The 21,909-nt window shown below is 38.7% G+C and overlaps 1 long non-coding RNA gene across 11 annotated transcripts in view; it reads right to left on the bottom strand.

The window, feature by feature from the left end:
* LOC111752061 (uncharacterized) overlaps window positions 1–21,517 on the bottom strand; it is a 213,825-nt gene extending 192,308 nt beyond the window's left edge. For 9 of the 11 annotated variants that reach the window (XR_010322997.1, XR_010322993.1, XR_010323004.1 and 6 more), the window contains exon 1: window positions 21,466–21,514. This is a non-coding gene — a long non-coding RNA (uncharacterized LOC111752061). Of the gene's footprint in view, window positions 1–21,465 lie in introns of all 11 variants that reach the window. The other 2 variants (XR_010323003.1, XR_010323006.1) reach the window with 1 other exon arrangement.
* Between the last annotated feature and the right edge of the window lie 392 nt (window positions 21,518–21,909).

The raw sequence follows: 21,909 nt of genomic DNA, 5'->3' as shown, positions 1-21,909 counted from the left end.
AGGACTTAGCAGTCTATTTCTGAAAATTTTGGCCAGTGAAAATCTTATGAATAGCAGGGGAACATTGTCTGATATAGTGCCAGAAGATGAGCCCCTCAGGTTGGAGCCAAAACCAAAACCAAATGCAGTGCCATCAAGTTGATTCCAACTCATAGCGACCCTATAAGGCACTCAAAATACAACTGGGGAAGAGCTGCCTCCTCAAATAAAAGTCGACCTTAATGATGTGGATGGAGTCAAGCTTTCGGGATCTTCATTTGCTGATGTGGCATGACTCAAAATGAGAAGAAACAGCTGAAACCATCCATTGATAACTGGAACATGGAATGTACAAAGTATGAATCTAGGAAAATTGAATGTCGTCAAAAATGAAATGGAATGCAAAAAGATTGATATCCTAGGCATTGGTGAGTTGAAACGGACTGGTATTGGCCATTTTAAATCAGACAATCATATGGTCCACTATGCCAGGAATGACAGATGGAAGAGAAATGGCTTCGCATTCATTGTTAAAAAGAACATTTCAAGATCTATTCTGACGTACAACGCTGTCAGCGATAGGATAACATACCTACAAGGAAGACCAGTTAATACGATATTACTCAAATTTATTCACTAACCACTAACGCCAAAGATGAAGAAAGTGAAGTTTTTTTTTTTTTCTTCACCAAATTCTGCAGTCTGAAATTGATCAAATGTGCAATGAAGACACATTGATAATTACTGTTGCTTGGAATGTGAAAGGTGTAAACAGAGAAGGATCGGTAGTCGGAAAATATGGCCTTGGTGATAGAAATGATGCTGCAGATCATATGATAGAATTTTGCAAGGCCAACAGCTTATTCACTGCAAATATCTTTTTCAATGACATAAACAGTGACTATTTTTTTTTTTTTAAACAAGTGGACCTCTTCAGATGGGATACACAAGAATCAAATGGGCTACACCTGTGGAAAGAGACGGTGGAGGAGCTTAATATCATCAGTCAGAACAGGGCTAGGGGCTGACTGCAGAACAGACCATCAATTGCTCATATGCAAGTTCAAGTGGAAGCTGAAGAAAATTAAAGCAAGTCCACAAGAGCTAAAATATGACCTTGAGTATAGCTCACCTGAATTTAGAGACCATCTCAAGAACAAATTTGATGCATTGAACACTAATGACAAAAGACCAGATGTATTGTGCAAGGACATCATACATGAAGAAAGCCAAAAAGACAAGGAAGAAAGAAAAGACCATAATGAATGTCAGAAGAGACTCTGAAACTTGCTACTGAACATAGAATAACTAAAACTAAAGGAAGGAATGATGAAGTAAAAGAGCTGAACAGAAAATTTCAAAGGGTGGCTCAAGAAGACAAAGTAAAGTATGATAATGATATGTGCAAAGACCTGGAGTTAGAAAACTAAAAGGGAAGAACATGCTTGGCATTTCTCAAGCTGAAAGAATTGAAGAAAAAATTCAAGCCCCAAGTTGCAATGTTGAAGGATTCTACAGGGAGAATATTGAACAATACAGGAAGCACCAAAAGAAGGTGGGAGGAATACATACAGTCACTGTACCAAAAAGAATTGGCCAATGTTTGACCATTTTAGAAGGTAGCACATAATCAAGAACTGATAGTACTGAAGGAAGGAGTCCAAGGTGCAGTGAAGGCATTGGAAAAAATAAGACTCCAGGAATTGACAGAATAACACTTGAGATGTTTCAAGAACAGATGCAGCCCTGGTGGTGCTCACTCATCTATGACAAGAAATTTGGAAGACAGCTACCTGGCCAAACAACCGTGCCCGTTCCAAACAAAGGTGATCCAACAAAATGAGGAAACTATCAAACAATATCAAAATCACAGATAAGTAAAATTTTGCTAAAGATTATTCAAAAGTTGTTGCAGCAGTACATTAACCTGGAACTATCAGAAATTTAAGCCAGATTCAGAAGAGGACATAGAATGAGGGATATCTTCACTGATGCCAGATGGATCTTGGCAGAAAGCAGAGAATACCAGAAAGATATTTACCCGTGTTTTATTTATACAAAGGCATTTGACCGTGTTGGTCATAACAAATTATGGACAGCATTGTGAAGAATGGGGATTCCAGAACACTTAATTGCGCTCATGCAAATCTGTACACAGAACAAGAGGCAGTGATTTGACAGAATGAGAGGATACTGCATGGTTTAAAACCAGCAAAGGTGTGCATCAGGGTTGTATCTTTTCACCACATTATTCAATCCATATGATGAGCAAATAATCCCAGAAGCTGGACTATGTGAAGAAGATTGTGGCATCAGGATTGTCGGAAGACTCATTAACTACGTGCAATATGCAGATGACACAAACCTGCTTGCTGAAAGTGAAGAGCACTTGAAGCACTTCCTGATGAAGATCAAAGACTACAGCCTTCAGTATGGATTGCAATTCAATACAAAGAAAACAAAAATCCTCACTGTTGGACCAATAAGCAACATCATGATAAACGGAGAAAAAGTTGACGTTGTCAAGGATTTCACTTTACTTGGATCTACAATCAACGACCACGGAAGCAGCAGTCAAGTAATTAAAAGACGTATTGTAGTGGGCAAATCTGCTGCAAAAGCCTCCTTTGAAGAGTTAAAAAGCAAAGATGACACCTTAAGGACTAGGGGCCTGACTCAAGCCATAGTATTTTCGATTGTTTTTAATGCATGCGAAGGCTGGACTATGTATTTATGTTGGTAATGTGGAATAATGTATTGCAGCATCTTCATCAGAGCAGTCAAGCTCTGCAAGATTCAAAAATAAATTATAAGATATGCACAGATCTCTAACAGGCATTAACAGGGTATTTACATAATTTAAGAGTAGATTTTGAAAAGTTTGAAACACAGCAAAACAAATATTGCCAAATACTGATTATGAAGCAATTCACCATTGAAGAAACATTAGAAAGAAACAAGTAAACGATGGAGATCTCTAGAAATATTGCATCCCAGAGATCAATTTCCTGTCACCACATACTGCACCATCATTGACGTACTTGAATCTTGCATGAAAAGAAGGACAAAAGTGTATGAAATTCTTTCAAACAGATTTTCCTTCTTAAACAATGTGGATATACCTGACGAAGAATACATAAAGGCATCCAAGAAAATGGTGCAGGTTTACCCCAATGATTGAAATATAAAGCTCTACAGAGAAGTGAAACAATTTTATTCCTACGTGAGAACTCAGGAAAGACACATTTTACTCGTGTAAGCATATATGGTCTTTGCACATTTCATTATAATACTTAGTATTCTCGAGCTTCCCTTTGAAATCTTCTGTTCAGCTCTTTTACTTCGTCATTACGTCCATTCGCTTTAGCTATTCTACGTTCCAGAGTCTCTTCTGACATCCATTTTGGTCTTTTCCTTCTTTCTTGTTTTTTTTTTTAAATGACCTTTTGCTTTCTTCATGTATGATATCCTTGATGTCATCCCACAAAGAGCCTAATCTTCAGATATTAGTGTCCAGTGCATCAGATCTGTTCTGAGACTGTCTCTAAATTCAGGTGGGATACACTCAAGGGCATACTTTGGCGATATACTCAAGGACATACTTTGGCTCTTGTGGACTTGTTTCAATTTTCTTCAGCTTCAACTTGAACGTGCATATGCGCAATTAATGGTCTGTTCTGCAGTTGGCCCCTACCCTTGTTCTGACTGATGATATTGAGCTTCTCCATTGTCTCTTTCCAGAGATGTAGACGATTTGATTCCTGTGTATGCCATCCAGTGAAGTACACGTGTATAGTCACTGTTGATGTTGTTGAAAAAAGGTATTTGCGAGGAATAAGTTATTGGTCTTGCAAAATTCTATCATGTGATCTTTGGCTTCACTTCTATCACCAAGGCCATATTTTCCAACTACCAATCCTTCCTCTTTGTTTCCAACTTTCTCATTCCAATCTCCAGTAGTTATCAATGCACCTTGATTGCATGTTTGATCAATTTCAGACTGTAGAATTTGGCAAAATTTTTCAATTTCTTCATCTTTGGCCTTAGTGATTGGTGCATAAATTTGAATAATAATCGTGTTAACTGGTCTTCATTGTAGGCATATAGATCTTATCCTATCACTGACAATGTTGTACTTCAGGATAGATCTTGAAATGTTTGTTCTCTTTGAAGATTAATGAGACACTGTTCCTCTTCAATTTCTTATTCCTGGCATAGTAGACCATTTGACTGTTCTATTCAAAATGACCAGTACCCACCCATTTCAACTCATTAATGCCTAAGATATCATTCTTTATGTTTTCCATTTCATTTCTGACGACTTCCAATTTTCCTAGATTCACATTTTGTACATTCCATGTTCCAAATATTAATGAATGTTTGCAGCTGTTTCTTCTCATTTTGAATCATGCCACATCAGCAAATGAAGGTTCCAAAAGCTTGACTCCATCCACGTCATTAAGGTCGACTCTTCTTTGAAGAGGCAGCTCTTCCCCAGTCGTATTTTGAGTGCCTTCCAACCTGAGGGGCTCATTTTCTGGCACTATATCATGCAGTGTTTCCCTGTTATTCATATGGTTTTCACTGGCCAATTTTTTAAAGAAATAAATCACCAAGTCCTTCTTCCTAGTCTGTCTTAGTCTGGTAAAAAAAAAAAAAAAAAAAAAGAAAAGAAAACCCACTGCCATTGAGTCGATTTCAACTCAAAGCAACCATATAGGACACAGCAGAACCTCTCCATAGGGCTTCCAAGGCTGTCAATCTTTACAGAAGCAGACTACCACATTTTCCCCTTGGGGAACCGTTGGTTTCGAACAGCAACACTTTGGTTAGCAGCTGAGCCTTTAGCTACTGTGTTACCAGGGTTCCCTTCTTAGTCTAGAAGCTCAACTGAAACCTGTCAACCATGGGTCACCCTGCTGCTGTTTGAATACCGGTGGCATACCTTCCAGCATCACAGCAATATGCAAGCCACCACGGTACAACAAACTGACAGACGAGTGGTGGTTACATTATAATGAAATGTGCAAATACCTGGAGTTAGAAAACCAAAAGGGAAGAACACGCTTTGCATTTCTCAAGCTGAAAGAACTGAAGAAAAAATTCAAACCTCAATTTGCAATATCGAAGGATTCTGTGGGCAAAATATTGAATGACACAGGAAGCATCAAAAGAAGATGGAAAAAACTAAATGATACCCAGCTACCACCACGGACTGCTCCTACAGGGATACAACAGAGACTCCCGGACAGAGCAGGAGAAAAATGTAGAAAAATGTTCAAACTAATGAAAAAAGACCAGACTTACCAGTCTGACGGCAAGTGGAGGAATCACTGGGACTATGGTCTCCAGACGATCTGCTAACTCAGAACTGAAAGCACCCCTGAACCTCGCTTTTCAGACAAAGATTAGACAGTTGCATAAAACAAACAATAATACATGTAAGGAATGTGCTTCTTAGTTCAATCAAATGTATGAGACCAACTAGGCAACTCCTGACCGAAAGCAAGACGAGAAGGCAGGAATGGACAGGAACTAGACAAATGGACACAGGGCATCCAGAGTGGAAAAGGGAGCGTGCTGTCACATTGTGGGGATTGCAACCAAGGTCACAGAACAATATGTGTATAAATTTTTGAGTGAGAAATTAACTTGAGGTTTAAACTTTCACCTAAACCACAATAAAATTTTTAAAAAAGAAAAAGAAGATGGAAGGAATACACAGAGTCACTATACAAAAAATAATTGGCCAATGTTCAATCATTTTAGGAGGTAGCATATGATCAAGAACTGACAGTATCGAAGGAAGAAGTCCAAGATTCACTGAAGGCATTGGCTCCAGGAATTCACAGAATAACAGTTCAGATGTTTCGACAAATGGATGCAATGCTGGAAGCACTCACTCAGCTATGCCAAGAAATTTGGAAGATAGCTACCTGGTCAATTGACTGGAAGAGATCCATATTTGTGCCCATTCCAAAGAAAGGTGCTCCAATAGAATATGGAAATTAGCAAACAGTATCATTAATATTACACAAAAGTAAAAATTTGCTGAAGATAATTGAAAAACGGTTGCAGCAGTACATCAACAGGGAACTGCCAGAAATTTAAGAGGACATGAAATGAGTGATATCATTGCTGATGTCAGATGGATTTTGGTGAAAGGAGAGAATCTCAGAAAGATGTTTACTTGTGTTTTATTGACTATGCAAAAGCATTCAACTGTGTAGGTCATAACAAGTTATGGATAACATTGAAATTCCAGAATACTTAATCATGCTCACAAAGAACCTGTAATTAGACCTAGAGGCAGTCGTTCAAACATAACAAGGGGATACTGCATGACTTAAAATCAGGAAAGGTGTGCATCAGGGTTGTATCCTTTCACCATACTAACTCAATCTGTATGCTGAGCAAATAATACAAGAAGGTGGACTATTTGAAGAAGAATTGGAGGAAGGCTCATTAACAACCTGCGTTATATAGATGACACAACCTTGCTTCCTGAAAGTAAAGAGAACTTGAAGCACTTTCTGATGAAGATCAAAGACTACAGCCTTCAGTATAGATTACACCTCAACATAAAGAAAACAAAAATCCTCACAACTGGACCAATAAGCAACATCATGATAAACGAAGAAAATATTGAAGTTGTCAAGGATTTTGTTTTACTTAGATTCACAATCAACACCCATGAAGCAGCAGTCAAGTAATCGAATGATGTACTGGAAAATGTGCTCCAAAAGACCCTTTAAGGATGTTGAAAAGCAAAGATATTACTTTGAGGGCTAAGGTGTGTCTGACTCAAGCCATGGAATTTTCAATTATTTCATATGCGTGCAAAAGCTGGACAATGAATAAGGAAGATAGAAGAAGAATTGATGCATTTGAATTACAGCGTTGACAAAGAATATAGAGTAAACCATGGATGGTCAGAAAAATGAACAAGTCTATCTTGGAAGAAGTATAGACAGAGTGCTCCTTGGTAGCAAAAATGGCGAGACTTTATCTCAAGTACAACGGACATATTATCAGGAGAGACCAGTCCTTGGAGAAGGACGTCATGCTTGGTAAATTAGAGGGTCAGAGAAAAGAGGAAGACCCTCAGCAAGATGGATTGACACAGTGTCTGCAACGATGAGCTCAAGCATAGCAACGATTGTGAGGACGGTGCAGGACCAGGCAGTGTTTCATTCTGCTGTACACAGGGTCTCTACGAGTTGGACCTGACTCGTGGGCACCTACCAACAACAGCAACAGGCATGTGTAATTCTGTAATACTAAAACCAAACTCATGGCCATTGAGTTGATTCAGACTCATAATGACCCTACAGGCCAGAGTAGAACTGCCCAATAGAGTTTCCAAGGCTGTAAATCTGTACGGAAGCAGAGTACCACATCTTTCTCCCATAGGGCAGCTGCAGGTTCAAACTGCCAACCTTTTGGTTAGCAGCCGAATGCTTTAACGACTGTGCCACCACGGCTCCAAATTCCATAATAGAAGATAAAATACTATGCATATTTCCTAATGTTGAAATTGCATTATGCATATTCCTAACTTCAATAATCACAAACTGCACAACAGAATCCTCATTTTCATTCCTAGAGATACTCAAAAACCCTGAGTGCACAACAATGAGTCTAGAAAGACCCGATTCATTATCCTTATTATGTATGGAAGTAGATATGGTTCAGCAGCTTAATTGTGACAAAATCAATGAAGAATTTGTAAGAGCAAAGGATAGAAATGTTTTTAAGTACAACATGTTAGAGATGAAAAAGATCTGTCTAAAAATAAATTACACTAATTTTCTGTAATTTTTTTCTGATCATTAAATTTTCTTTTATGACATATTTTCATTTGTTCATTTATTATTATAGCACTTATTATGAAATAAGCATCATTTAAAGCAAAATTGGTAAAAATCAATTTTTCATTGTGGGAGTTCAACAGAATTTTACATGGATTATTGGAACAATTAAGTTCACTGACTCATTTTCATTGTTGAAGAATACGTGGGATATTCTTTTTGTAGAAAATGTGGTAAACAGTAAAAATCTTAGTATCCCATATCCATTAAAAAATTTTATAATCCAGTTCATCTCGTTCCTCTAAAATGGCATATACCACTTTTGCATTCAATTGCTAATATTAGTCACATTTAAGAAGAAGTTACATCATGATAGCTAAAACACACATACACACATTTATACCAAAAAACAAACCAAACCCGCTGCCGTTGAGTCGATTCCAACTCACAGTGATCCTATAGGACAGAGTGGAACTGCCCCATAGGGTTACTAAGGCTGTAAATCTTTACGGAAGCAGGCTGCCACATCTTCCTCCTGCAGAGGCAGCTGGTGGGTTCAAAAGGCCGACATTTTGATCAGCAGCCTAGCACTTTAACCACTGCAGCACCAGGGCTCCTTCATACACACACACACACACAAACATATATACATATATATACACACACATACATATAAAAAACTCACATATCCCATTGGAAGGCATGAGTAAGCAGAGAAGGGGGCACCACAGATTATGGTGGTTAGGGCCCTCACATGCCTTAATCCGGCCATGCCTATAAGACTTTACAGACTGGCTGCGACCGACCTGTCCCTGCGCTACTTCTCTGTGTATCCTAGCTTCTACCTGGGTGCTTCTCTTTTGAATGTCACACTCACATCTCATAACAAGTAGTTGTATAAATTTCGATGGGCGTTTAATTTCCTTTGTCCTCAGTTTTTGCTTTTTTAATCCTGGAAATAAATAGATTTAAATGATCTCTAAAGTCTAAATGGTATAGCTCTATGATTCTGCAAATAGGACTGTTGGTTTTTTAGTTGACCTCGAGTATGCTCCAACTCATGGCAATCTCATGTGTGTAGAGTAGAACTGTACTCCATAGGGTTTTCAAGGCTGTGATCTTTTGGAAGTATATAGCCAGGCCTGTCTTCTGAGGTGCCTCTGGGTGGGTTGGAACCTCCAACCTATTGGCAAGTAGTCGAGCACTTAACTATTCATGCCGCCCAGGGACTCCTACAAATAGGACTAAGCTGTATCATATTATTCCCCAAACAACCCCTTCCCAATTTCCCTGTGACTGTCAATAGACATTTGAGCAGAGATCTAAAGGAAACAAAGAAATGAGCCCTGTGGGTATAGGGGGGAAGATTGAGTCAAGCAGAGGAAACAGAATGTAAGGTTGGAGCCTGACTACCACATTCAAGAAATGTAAGGAAGCCGTTAGAGCTGAAGCAGAGGAAGCAAGAGAAAGAACAATAGAACAGTAAGTCCGAGGAGGGCCCTTGGTTTGGTTTAATGCTTTGCTTCTGCTACTTTGAAATTCTTAATAGTTTTGTTTTTTAAGCTGAAGATGGGGGCTGGGCTTTCCAGACAGCCAAGGTGGGGTCAGTCCCTGAGCTAAGGAAACTGTAGGTGAATGGAAACAGATGGGGGCTGAGTTCATTAAAGTAAAAAATGGGCACACAAAAAGTAGAAACCAGCCAAGTGTCCATCAACAGAGGAATGGAGAAACAAAATGTGGAATATCCATACAATGAGAACTATTCAGCTATAAAAAGGGATGAAGTTCTAATACACGTTACTCCATGGATGAACCTTGAAAACATTATGCTAAGCGAAATAAGCCAGATGCAAAATGACAAATATTTTATGACTCCACTTATATGAAATCTCTGTCGTTATTAGTTGCCATCAAGTTGGCTCCGAGTCGTGGCAACTTGAAGTGTAACAGAACTGAAACACTGCCCAGTCCTGTGCCATCTTCATGATCATTGGTATATTTGAGTCCATTGTCGTGGTGATTGTGTCAATTCATCTCATTGAGAGTTTCCCTTGCCTTGGCTGACCTGAAATATCTAGAATAAGCAAATACATAGAAAGTAGATTAGAAATTACCAGGGGTTGAGGGCAGGGAGGAATGGTGAGTTATTGCTTGATGAGTAGAGTTTCTGTTTGGGATGATGAAAAACTTTTGGAAATAAATTCTGGTGACGGTTACACAACATTGTGAATGTCCAGACTGACACTGAACTGTACACTTAAAAATAGTTAAAATGACAAACTTTATGTCATACATATTTTCCTATAATATTTTTTAAGGGTCACATGCTATGACACAGCAATTCCACTTCTTGCCATCTGTCCTAGAGAAATACCTTCATATGTTTATTGCAGGATAATTTTTACAGTGAAAAAATTGGAAGCCATCTAGATACCAATGGCTTGAGCAACAGCTAAAGAAACTGGGGCAAAACTTTTCCTGTGGAATATTATGTGTGTGGTGGTTACAAAGAACAAACCAGCTTCATTTATGGTTCTATATCCTGACACAGAAAGGTTTCCAAGGCATCTCCTTGAATGCCAAAAACAAGTTGAAGATGCATTTTATAAAAAAGGTAAGACAACAAAACATTATGTGTTTTCTATGGGCACCAAAAAGAAAAAAAAAAAAAAAAAACTGTTGCCATCGAATCGATTTCAACTCATAACGACCCTCCAGGACAGAGTAGAACTGCCCCATAGGGTCTATGGACACATATACATGTAAATGCAGAGACAAGTTTCGGAAAGATGAGACAGGAGAAAATGTCGGGCATTCTGGAAACTGTGACCATTGCAACAATCTGTAGGAGACATGCTAGATAGGCCAAAGGGGCAAGCCATGAAGGTTTGTCAACCCTGTAAAAGGGTTAGACAAGATCTAGGATTCGTGCAGAGCCCTCAAAGAGTTCTGGATTGTGTGTGCACGTGTGTGTGTGTTTTAATTAATAGACTATTTTTTAAAACAGTTTTAGGTGTTCAGAAAAATTGAACAGAAAATACAGAGTTTCCATATGCCTCCTTTGTGCCCCCAACACACAGCTTCCCCCATTATTTATATCTTGCATTAGTGTGGTATATTCGTCACGATTGAAGAACAAATTGAAGAACAAACGTTGATACATAATCATTAAATGAAGTCCACAGTTACATTAAAGTCCAGCCTCTGTGTTGTATAATTCTACGGGTTTTGATGAATGCATAATGTTATGTATCCACCATTATAGTATCACACAAAATAGTTCCTAAACTATTGCCCTAAAAATGTCCTTGCTTCACCTATTCATCCCCTCTCCCAACCCTCCCAACCTGAACCATGGCAATCTGTCTCTACAATTTTCCCTTTTCCACAATGTCATATAGTTGAAATTATGCAGTGTGTAGCTTTCTCAGACTGACTTCTTTCACTTGCAATACGCAATTAAAGTTCCTCCATGTCTTTTCATGACTTGATGACTCATTTCTTTTTATTGCTCAATAATAGTCCATTGTATGGATATATCATAATATCCATTCACCAATCAAAGGACATCTTGGTTACTTCCAATTTTTAGCAACTATAAGTAGAGCTGCTTTGAATATCCATGTTCTTAATAATTTTTGAACAAGGGTTTTGCATTTTTCATTTTACACTGGGCCTTGCAAATTATGTAGCCAGTCCTGAGTCAGAGCAATAGCAAGGGGTCAATTGCTGTAGTGTCTTTTAGCCATTGATCATTGTAAGTAAGTAGGTGCTTTTAATTTTTACTCTGAATAAGATGGGACGCCATTGAAAGGTTTTGAACAGAAGACTGAAAAGAACTGATTGTTTTTCTTGTAAATCACTCTGGCTACTACTTTTAGGATAGATCAAAGAGGGCAAGATGAAAACAGGGAGAAAGCAGCAATCCAATCAGGAGGTAGTGGTGACCAGGCTAGTAGCAATAGAGACAGAGAGAAATGGCCTTATTCTAGCATACTTTGAAGGTAAAGCCAAAAGCATGTGCTGCTGGATAGGATGCAGTGTGTGAGAAAGAGAGAAGTTAAGAGTGACCTCAAGTTTTGGGGTCTGAGCTTTTAGAAGAATGGAGGAAGACTGCAAGAGACACAGGCTTGGGATTGTGCAGGAGGTGGTGGAAATCAACAGGTTGCTTGTGGATATTGTCATGGGTTGAGTTGTGTCCCCAAAAAATATGGGTCAAGTTGGCTAGGCCATGATTCCCACTATTGTGTGATTGTCCACCATTTTATTACCTGATGTGATTTTCCTGTGTGTTGTAAATGTTATCTCTCTATGATGTTAATGAGGTGAGATTAGTGGCAGTTATGTTAATGAGACAGGAATCAATCAACAAGATTAGGCTGTGTTTTAAGCCAATCTCTTTTGAGATATAGAAGAGAGAAGCAAGCAGAGACATGGGGACCTCATAACACCAAGAAAGCAGCGCTGGGAACAGAGCATGTCCTTTAGACCTGGGGTTCCTGTGCTGAGAAGCTCCTAGATCAGGGGAAGACTGATGACAAGGACCTTCCCCCAGATCTGCTTCCCCCAGATCTGACAGAGAGAGAAAGCTTCCCTCTGGAGCTGAAGCCCTGAATTCACACCTCTAGCCTACTAGACTATGAGAGAATAAACTTCTGTTTGTTGAAGCCATTCCCTTGTGGTATTTCTGTTACAGCAGCACTAGATGACTAAGACAGATATGTTATATATGAAACGTCTATTAGAAACCCAAGTGGAAATGTCGAGTAAGTAATTAGATGTGCAAACACGGGGTTCAAGAAAAAGGTTTAAGACAGAGATATAAATATTTACAGGTTTAGGGCATGAGGAGGAATCAACAAAGGAGAATAAGAAGAAGCATCCAGTGTTATAGAAGGGGAATGAAAATGGTGTAGTATCCTAAAGTTAAGAGAAGAAAGAAGGGGGAAACTACCTGTGACAATAGTATCGATAAATCAGGTAAAATGCAGCTGGAGAATTGCCTAACTATTGGATTCAGCAATATGGGGACTTTGTAAAATGCCATTTCACAACAGTTTTTGAGATTCTTTTCCTTATCATTTAAATGTAAAACTTCAAACATATCAACTCCTTATTTACCCTCACATGAACATTCACCTATTAATTTAGATAATCCCTTTATCATATCCAGAGCCTTGGTGGCACAGTGATTAAGAGCTCGGATGCTAACCAAAAGGGAGGCAGTTTGAATCCACCAGCCGCTCCTTGGAAATGCTATGGGGCAGTTCTACTCTGTCCTACGAGGTCTCTGTGAGTCGAAATCAACTCAACAAGAAGCTTGGTTTGGTTTTGATTTGTTTTGTTTTTTAATCATACCCACCCTTCCTAGCCTTTACGAATATGACACTACAAACCAGTTCAGGCTCCTTGATTACTGATTAACCTCCTAAACTATCTCCTTGTTTCCAGTATCCATAACAACAACACATCCTGATGAGTCATCCTGGAGCAAAGATTTTTCTCAGGAACTCCCCAAGGTTTTCAGCTCTTATCAGACCACATACTAATAAAAAGTTTATCCCTCCCACTTCCCCACCTCAGTGCACAAACCAAAAAAAAAAAAAAACATTGCCTTAGAGTTGATTCTGATTCATAGTGATCCTGTACATGCCCTCCTAATACACAACATACTCCTAGCTACTTGTGAGTAGCAAACGTTTGTCTGAACTCCACAGAAAATAGCCCACAATTAGAAGCACCAAAGTGACTCCAAGAAGGCCCCCTATTCATCATAATTGGATGGACTGATTCAGTTTCTCTTGATCTAAAAGGAAGTGTGAGAGACTGGAAAATAATACTACTGATTAATCTGATGTTTCCCAATAAAATATGAGCTCCACACTTAATATGATGGCATATACTTTTTTTTTTTTTAAACCTGACCAAATACTGGCAAAGATACAGAGCAACCAGAACTCTTGTACACCGTTGGTGGGAATGCAAAATGGTTCAGCCACTTTGGAAAATAATTTGGCAGTTTCTTACTAGTTAAACAAACACTTAATGTATGATCCAGCCATCCCACTCCTTTGTTGTATTGTTGTTGGGTGCTGTTGAGTCAATTTTGACTTATAGAGACTCCATGTGACAGAGTAAAACTGCCCCGTAGGGTTTATTGGTGGTACAGTGGTTAAGTGCTTGGCTGCTAACCGAAAGGTGGGTGGTTCAAACTCACCAGCTGCTCCATTGGAGAAAGGTGTGGCAGTCTGCTTCCATAAAGATCACAGCCTTGGAAACCCTATGGGGCAGTTTTATTCTGTCCTATAGGGTCACTCTGAGTTGGAATTTGACTCGACCAATGGGTTTTGGTTTAATCTTTACAGATAAAAGCAAATTGCCAGATCTTCCTACTGCATACCACTAGGTAGATTCGAACCACCAATCAATCTTTCAGTTAGCAGCCAAGCTTTCAACCATTGAGCCACCAGGGCTCCTTGTCCCACTCTTAGGGGGATATATACCCAAAAGAAAAACATACGTCCACACAAAAAACCTATACAAGAATGTTTACAGCAACTTTATTCATAATTACCAAAAATCTATTCTGACTCATAGTGACCTTATAGGACAGAGGAGAACTATCACATAGGGTTTCCAAGGAATGGCTGGTGGAGTCATACTGCAGACCTTTTGGTTAGCAGCCAAGCTCTTAACCACTGTGCCACCTGGGCTCTGGATGCAACCCAAATGACAATCAAATTGTGAAGAGATAAACAACTATAGCTCATCCATGAAACAAAGGGATTATATTAGTTCCCTAGGGCTTCTGTAGCAAAGTACCACAAACTAGTTGGCTTAATATGACAGAAATTTATTGTTTCACAGTTCTGGAGGCTAGAAGTCTGAATTCAGGGTATTGGCAGGGCCATGCTCCCTCTGAAGGCCCTAGGGGAAGATCCTTTCACGCCTCTCCCAGCTTCTGGTGCTCCAGGTGTTCCTTGGCTTGCAGCTACAGCAATCTCTGCCTCAGTTCTCACATGGCCATCTTTCTTTCATGTTTCTTCCCCTCTTTTATGAGTACACCACACAGGCTGGGCAGGACCTACCCTACTCCAGTATGACTTCATGTTAACTGATAACATCTTCAAAGACCTCATTTCCAAACAAGGTTATAATCACAGATGCTGGGACTTGGGGATTGGGAGCTGGGGGGTGGGGGGAGGCACAGTTCAATCCATGACAGAAATAAACAGAATGAACTGGAGATCCATGCAACAGCATAAATAAATCTCAAAGCCCTTGTGCTAAGTGAAAGAAGCCAGACACAAAAGGCTACATCTCAAATGATTCTATTTATATGACATTCAGGACAAGGCTAAATTACAGAAATTGAAAACAGAGCACTGCTTACTGGGGACTGGGGGTGGGAGAAGTGTATGACTACAAAGGGGCTTTGAGGAATGTTTTGCACTGCTGAAAATGTACTATAATGTGATTTTGGTGTTAGTTACATGACTGTACAGGTTTATCAAAAATCATAGAACTGTACACCTAAAAGTGGTGAATTTCATTATAAGTAAATAATAGCTCAATAAACTTGGTTTTAAAAAGAAAGTAAACTCCATGGTGACAAGTACTTTGTTTAATGTGCGCCTCTTGAAATTTTGGAACATCCAATCTCGTAATCTCTTGTTATACCAGCCACAGTCTTTCAATGTCAACTCTACATTATTACCATGAAGTCTAGACGCCTCCATTCCTTGGCAGTCACTTGACTGTGTTCTATTCCAGAGCCCTTCCCCTCAGAGCCTGGGTCGAGTAGTGAGAAATGCTGTAAACAGATAAACTATGGTTTACAAACCATATAATGGGACTAAGAAAATGAATTCTTTTTCACAACAGAAAAAATACAAGTGGCAAGTAAACAAGTGACCAATATTCAAGTTCACTTGAAGGTTGAATGGATTCAATTTTTCCCATTAACCTAGCAACCTATTTTAATGATATAATAAGGAGTAATTTTATACATTGCTTTTGGAACTATAAATTGGTACAATATTCCTGAAAATATTTTTTATAATATTTATCAAGCATATCTAAAACACTCATACATTTGACAAGTAATTTTACACATTGATAACTACCTAGTAACTAATCAAGTACAGGCAAAGATTTATGTATTTAAACATCAACCACTGCATTACTTGTTTGGCAAGGGATTAGAAACAATCTAGATGTTTACCCTAAGGAACAGATAAGTACATGGTGCTTCATTTATAGAATGACAATATACTGTCTTTAAAATGATGTTTAAAGAGTCTTTAATGAAAAAGAAAATGCTAAAATATACTATTAAGCCAAAATAAGGCAGAATTCAAAGTTGAGCAGACAGGACATCTCAGCTATGAAAAGAGGGTCCCGACTTATGACAGGGTTCCCTTCCAACAACACCATCGTAAGTTGGTTCTGACATAAGTAGAATACCTCATTTTATTATTTTTTTTTAAGTTTTCATTATTATTGCCTTTTATTATCAGTATCTTTATAAATTCTATCTCTGGGAGTTGGAAATATTACATATAAACTTACAGGTATATCCTAATACACACATAGTATCTTAGGTTAGGTTCTCTAGAGAATATATATATATATATACATAATGCCAAAGATGAAGCAATTAAAGATTTTTTATCAACTTCTGCAGTCTGAAATTGATCAAACATGCAACCTAGATACATTGATAATTACTGGCAATTGGAATGCAAAAGTTGGAAACGAAGAAGGAACAGTAGTTGGAAAATATGGCCTTGGAGATAAAAATGACGCTGGAGATTGCATGACAGAATTTTGCAAGACTGACAACTTGTTTGGTGCAAATACCTTTTTTCACTAACAAAAACGGTGACTATACAATTGGGCCTCACCAGACGGAATACACAGGAATCAAACTGACTATATCTGTGGAAAGAGACAATAGAAAAGGTCAATATATCACTAGGGGCCAATGGTGGAACAGACCATCAACTGCTCATATGTAAGTTTGAGTTGAAGCTGAAGAAACTTGGAGCCAAGATATGACCTTGAATATATTCCACGTGAATTTAGAGATCATCTCAAGAATAGATTTGAGTCATTAAATACTAACAACCAAAGACCAGACAAGTTGTGGAATGATATCAAAGACATCATACATGAAGAAAGCAAGAGGTCATTGAAAATATAGGAAAGGAAGAAGAGAGAAAATAGATGTCAGAAGAGACTCTGAAACTTGCTCTTGAATGTAGAGTACTTAAGCAAAAAGAAGAAATAATGAAATAGAAGAACTGAACAGAGGGGTGGCATGAAAAGACAAAGTAAAGTGTCATAATGAAATGTGCAAAGCCCTAGAGATAGAAAACTAAAAGGGAAGAACACTCTTGGCATTTCTCAAGCTGAAAGAACTGAAGAAAAAATTCAAGCCTCAAGTTTCAATATTGAAGGATTCTATGGGGGAAAATATTGAACAACAAAGGATGCATCAAAAGAAGATGGAAGGAATACACAGAGTCACTGTACCAAAAAGCATTGGTCAATGTTCAATCATTTCAGAAGGTACCATATGATGAGCTCATTGTACTGAAGGAAGAGGTCCAAGATGCACTTAAGACACTGGAGAAAAACAAGGCTCCAAGAATTGGTGGAACACCAATTAGGACGTTTCAACAGATGGATGCAGCCCTGGAAGCACTCACTTACCTATGCCAACAAATTTGGAAGGCAGCTACTTGATCAACCAACTGAAAGAGATCCATGTTTGTGCCAATTCCAAATAAAGGTGATCCAACAGAATGCAGAAATAATCTAACAATATCATTAATATCACACAAAAGTAAAATTTTGCTGAAGATCATTCAAAAGTAGTTGCAGCAGTACATCAAAAGGAAACTGCCAGAAATTGAAGACAGATTCAGAAGAGCACATGGAACAAAGGATATCATTGCTGATGTCAGATGGATCATGGCTGAAAGCAGAGAACACCAGAAAGATGTTTACCTGTATTTTATTGACTACACAAAGACATTCTATTATGTGGATCATAACAGATTATGAATAACATTGTGAAAAGGGGGAATTCCAGAACACTTAATTGTACTCATGAGGAACATGTATTCAGATGAAGAGGCAGTCGTTTGAAGAGAACAAGGGGATACTGCATGGTTTAAAATCAAGAAAGGTGTGTGTCAGGATTATATCCTTTCACCATACTTATTCAATCTGTATGCTGGGAAAATAAACCGAGGAGCTACACTACATGAAGAAGAACGCAGCATCAGGGTTGGAGGAAGACTCATAAACAACTTACAATATGCAGATGATACAACCTTGCTTGCTGAAACTGAAGACAACTTGAAGTACTTACTGATGAAGATCAAAGACCACAGCCTTCAGTATGGATTACATCTCAACATAAAGAAAACAAAAATTCTCACCATTGGACAAATAAGCAACATCATGATAAAAAGAGAAAAGATTAAAGTTGTTAAGGATTTCATTTTATTTGGATCCACAACCAGTGTCCATGGGAGCAGCAGTAAAGAAATCAAACCACACATTGGGCAAATCTGCTGCAAAAGACGTCTTTAAAGTATTAGCAAAGGTGTCACTTTAAGGACTAAGGTGCACTTGACCCAAGCCATGGTGTTTTCAATCGCCTCATACGCGTGTGAAAACTGAACAATGAATAAGGAAGACAGAAGAATTGTGGTGTTAGCAAAGAATATTAAATATACCATGGGCTGCCAAATGAACAAAGAAATCTGTCTTGGAAGAAGCATAGCTGAAATGCTGATTACATGCAAGGATGGCAAGACTTTGTCTCACATACTTTGGACATGTAATCAGGACGGACCAGTCCCTGGAGATGGACATCGTGCTTGGTAAAGTAGAGGCCCAGCAAAAAAGGGGAAGATCCTCAACGAGATGGATTGACACAGTGGCTGCAACAACGGGCTCAAGCATAACAACGATAGAATTGGGTAGTTTTTCATTCTGTTTTCGTAGCGTTCCTAGGAGTTCAATAAGTATGGTGAAAGGATACAACCCTGGTGCACACCTTTCCCGACTTTAAATCACGCAGTATCTCCTTGTTCTGTTTCAACAACTGCCTCTTGATCTATGTACAGGATCCTCATGAGCACACTGAAGTATTCTAGAATTCCCATTCTTCGCAATGTTGTCCATAATTTGTTATGATCCACACAGTCAAGTGCCTTTGCGTAGTCCATACAACACAGGTAAACATCTTTGTGGTATTCTCTGCTTTCAGCTAGGATCCATCTTACATCAGCAATGATATCCCTGGTTCTATGTTCTCTTTGAATCCGACTGGAATTTCTGGCAGTTCCCTGTTGATGTACTGCCGCAAACATTTTTGAATGAACTTCAGCAAAATTTTATTTGTGTGTGATATTAATGATATTGTTCAGTAATTTCCACATTCTGTTGGATCACTTTTCTTCAGAATGGGCACAAATATGGATCTCTTCCAGTTACTTAGGTACATTTAACTTTTGAAAATAAATTCAAAATTCCTTTGAATTACCCTGGTGGCATATGGTTAAGTGCTACGGCTGCTAACCAAAGGGTTGGCAGTTCGAATCCTGCAGGCACTCTTTGGAAACTCTATGGGGCAGTTCTACTCTGTCCTATAGGGTCACTATGAGTCGGAATTGACTTGACGGCACTGGGTTTGCTTTTTTTTTTTTTTTTGTATGATTCGTGCTTTCTTTTGTGTGAACATTATACTTCACTAAAAAAATTTTTTTAAAGAAAAAGGATTGTAGTTTTCTTCTCAGAAGGAGGCAAACTTGGATATTTTAAAATTCCTATATGTCTTCATAAAACTATGCCCAGAAATGACTGTGACAGATTGAATTGTGTTCCCACAAATATATGTTGAAGACTTAACCCCTGTTACCTTTGAAAGTGAACTTGTTTGGATATACGGTCTTTGAAGATGTTATTAGTTAACATGAGTCTGGATGATGTCCTTATAAAAGAGAAGAGACACAGAGAGGAAAGGTGGCCATGTGAAGCCAGAGGCAGAGGTTGGAGTTATGCTACCACAAGCCAAAGAACACCTGGGGCTACAAGAATCTAAGAAAGACAAGAAATGATTTCCCCTAGAACATCTAGCTCAACTGGCATAACATAGTTTATAAAGAAAATGTTCTACATTCTACTTTGGCGAGTAGCATCTGAGGTCTTAAAAGCTTGTTAGCGGCCACCTAAGATATTCCACTGGTCTCACCCTGTCAGGAACAAGGGGGAATGAAGAAAACCAAAGACACAAGGGAAAGATTAGTCCAAAGGGCTAATGGACCACAACTGCCACAGCCTCCACCAGACTAATTCTAGCACAACTAGATGGTGCCCGGCTACCATCACTGACTGCTCCGACAGGAATCACAATACAGGGTTCGGGACAGAGCTGGAGAAAAATGTAGAACAAAATTCTAACTCACACAAAAAAAGGACCAGACTTACTGGCCTGACAAAGACTGGAGGAATCCCGAGAGTATGGCCCCCGGAAACCCTTTTAGCTAGTAATGAAATCATTCCTGAGGTTCACCTTTCAGCCAAAAATTAGGCAGGCCCATAAAACAAAATTAGCCTAAAGGGCCACAGCAGCCCAGGAGCAAGTACTACAGAGCAGGAGGGACAGGAAAACTGGTAATAGGGAACCCCAGGTTGAGAAGGAAGAGTGTTGACATGTCGTGGGGTTGGTAACCAATGTCGCAAAATGATATGTGTACTAATGGTTTAATGAGAAGCTAGTTTGTTCTGTGAGCTTTCGTCTAAACTACAATAATAAAAAAAAAGAAAAAAGGAAAAAGACATGATTTACTCTACAGCCTTCAGAGAGAACATAGCCTTGCCAACAACCTAAATTTAGACTATTACCCTCCAGAACTGTGAGACAGTAAATCTCTGTTCTTGTATGTCATCCAGCGTACGGCATTTTGTTGAAGCAGCCCTTGTAAACGAATAACCCCCAATTAATCTTATTTTCTTCCTAGAGAACTTGATTCATCCCACCAAAGCAAGCAACCAAGTAAAAAATAACAGTTCAGTACTTAAACAATACTAACTAGTCCTCTGGACTCTCACAGATGGTACTGAATACTGAAAAAAGTATTTAAAGGCTGACACGAAAATGTTTAATGAATGTGCATACCCAGAAAAGAATCATACTGTGATGTGACTCATCTACGTGTTTCTACTAGTGACAAAATGCATTGCCATTTCCTTACTGTTAAGAAGGTAAAGATGTCTTTCATAACCTTTCTCGCAAATGGGTTGTGAGCCGAAGAAGAATGAGAACAGTCAAGCAGAAAAGGAGAAGAGTGATGAAAACGTCAGTGAGGTTTGTCCAGTTATGGCCACACCTACATCTGAGTAAGAAAGGATGCCTGAAAAAATACAAATGAAGCCTATGTGCCAGCACCTGTACAAAGGTCGTCAATTAAGGAGATGGTGTAGAAAAAAAAAAAATTATGATGTTTGGGAATAGAAATATTTTTTAAATGATGAAACTTTTTAACAAAAGTTGTTAAAATAAGTTGTAAAAAAAATGTAAAAATAGTGAGAAACATGGCAAATGAAAATGTAATGCAAAGAGTGTGCACAAAAAGGAGAAAAAATAAAAACTTACCATCTGTTTTCTCCTCTTCCTCCATTTATTTGCTTATAACCCATCAAGAAACTCTCACAATCCTCAAAAAAAAAAAAAAAAAAAAAAAAATCCCCAAGATGCAAATTATTCCTTCCTCACTCTTGCAACAATGACTCATTTCTTCAGCACAGCTCACCACTTTCCTCTTGCCACAATCCAAAGTGCCTTTGAAAGAAAGCAGCCCAGGTTGTTTGTCAACTTTAAAAAATAAGTTTTTTTCAGGGCTCAGAGCCGAGGGGATTTTCTGAGAGAATACTTTGGCAGGAAGAATGTAGGGTAGAGTACTGAACACCTGGTTGAGAGCCTGGTCTCCAGGCAAACCAACCATATCACCTGTCCTGGGATTTTGGAAACGTCAGGGTCTGCACCTCTGTTACCACATCTACAAAACGGTAATAATATTGGTACTGCCTACAGATTGAA

The sequence above is a fragment of the Loxodonta africana genome, chromosome 1 (genome assembly GCF_030014295.1).
Source record: "Loxodonta africana isolate mLoxAfr1 chromosome 1, mLoxAfr1.hap2, whole genome shotgun sequence".
Classification (NCBI taxonomy): domain Eukaryota; kingdom Metazoa; phylum Chordata; class Mammalia; order Proboscidea; family Elephantidae; genus Loxodonta; species Loxodonta africana.
Note: the sequence above shows the minus strand (reverse complement) of the source record. Positions and strands in the feature narration are given on the sequence as shown.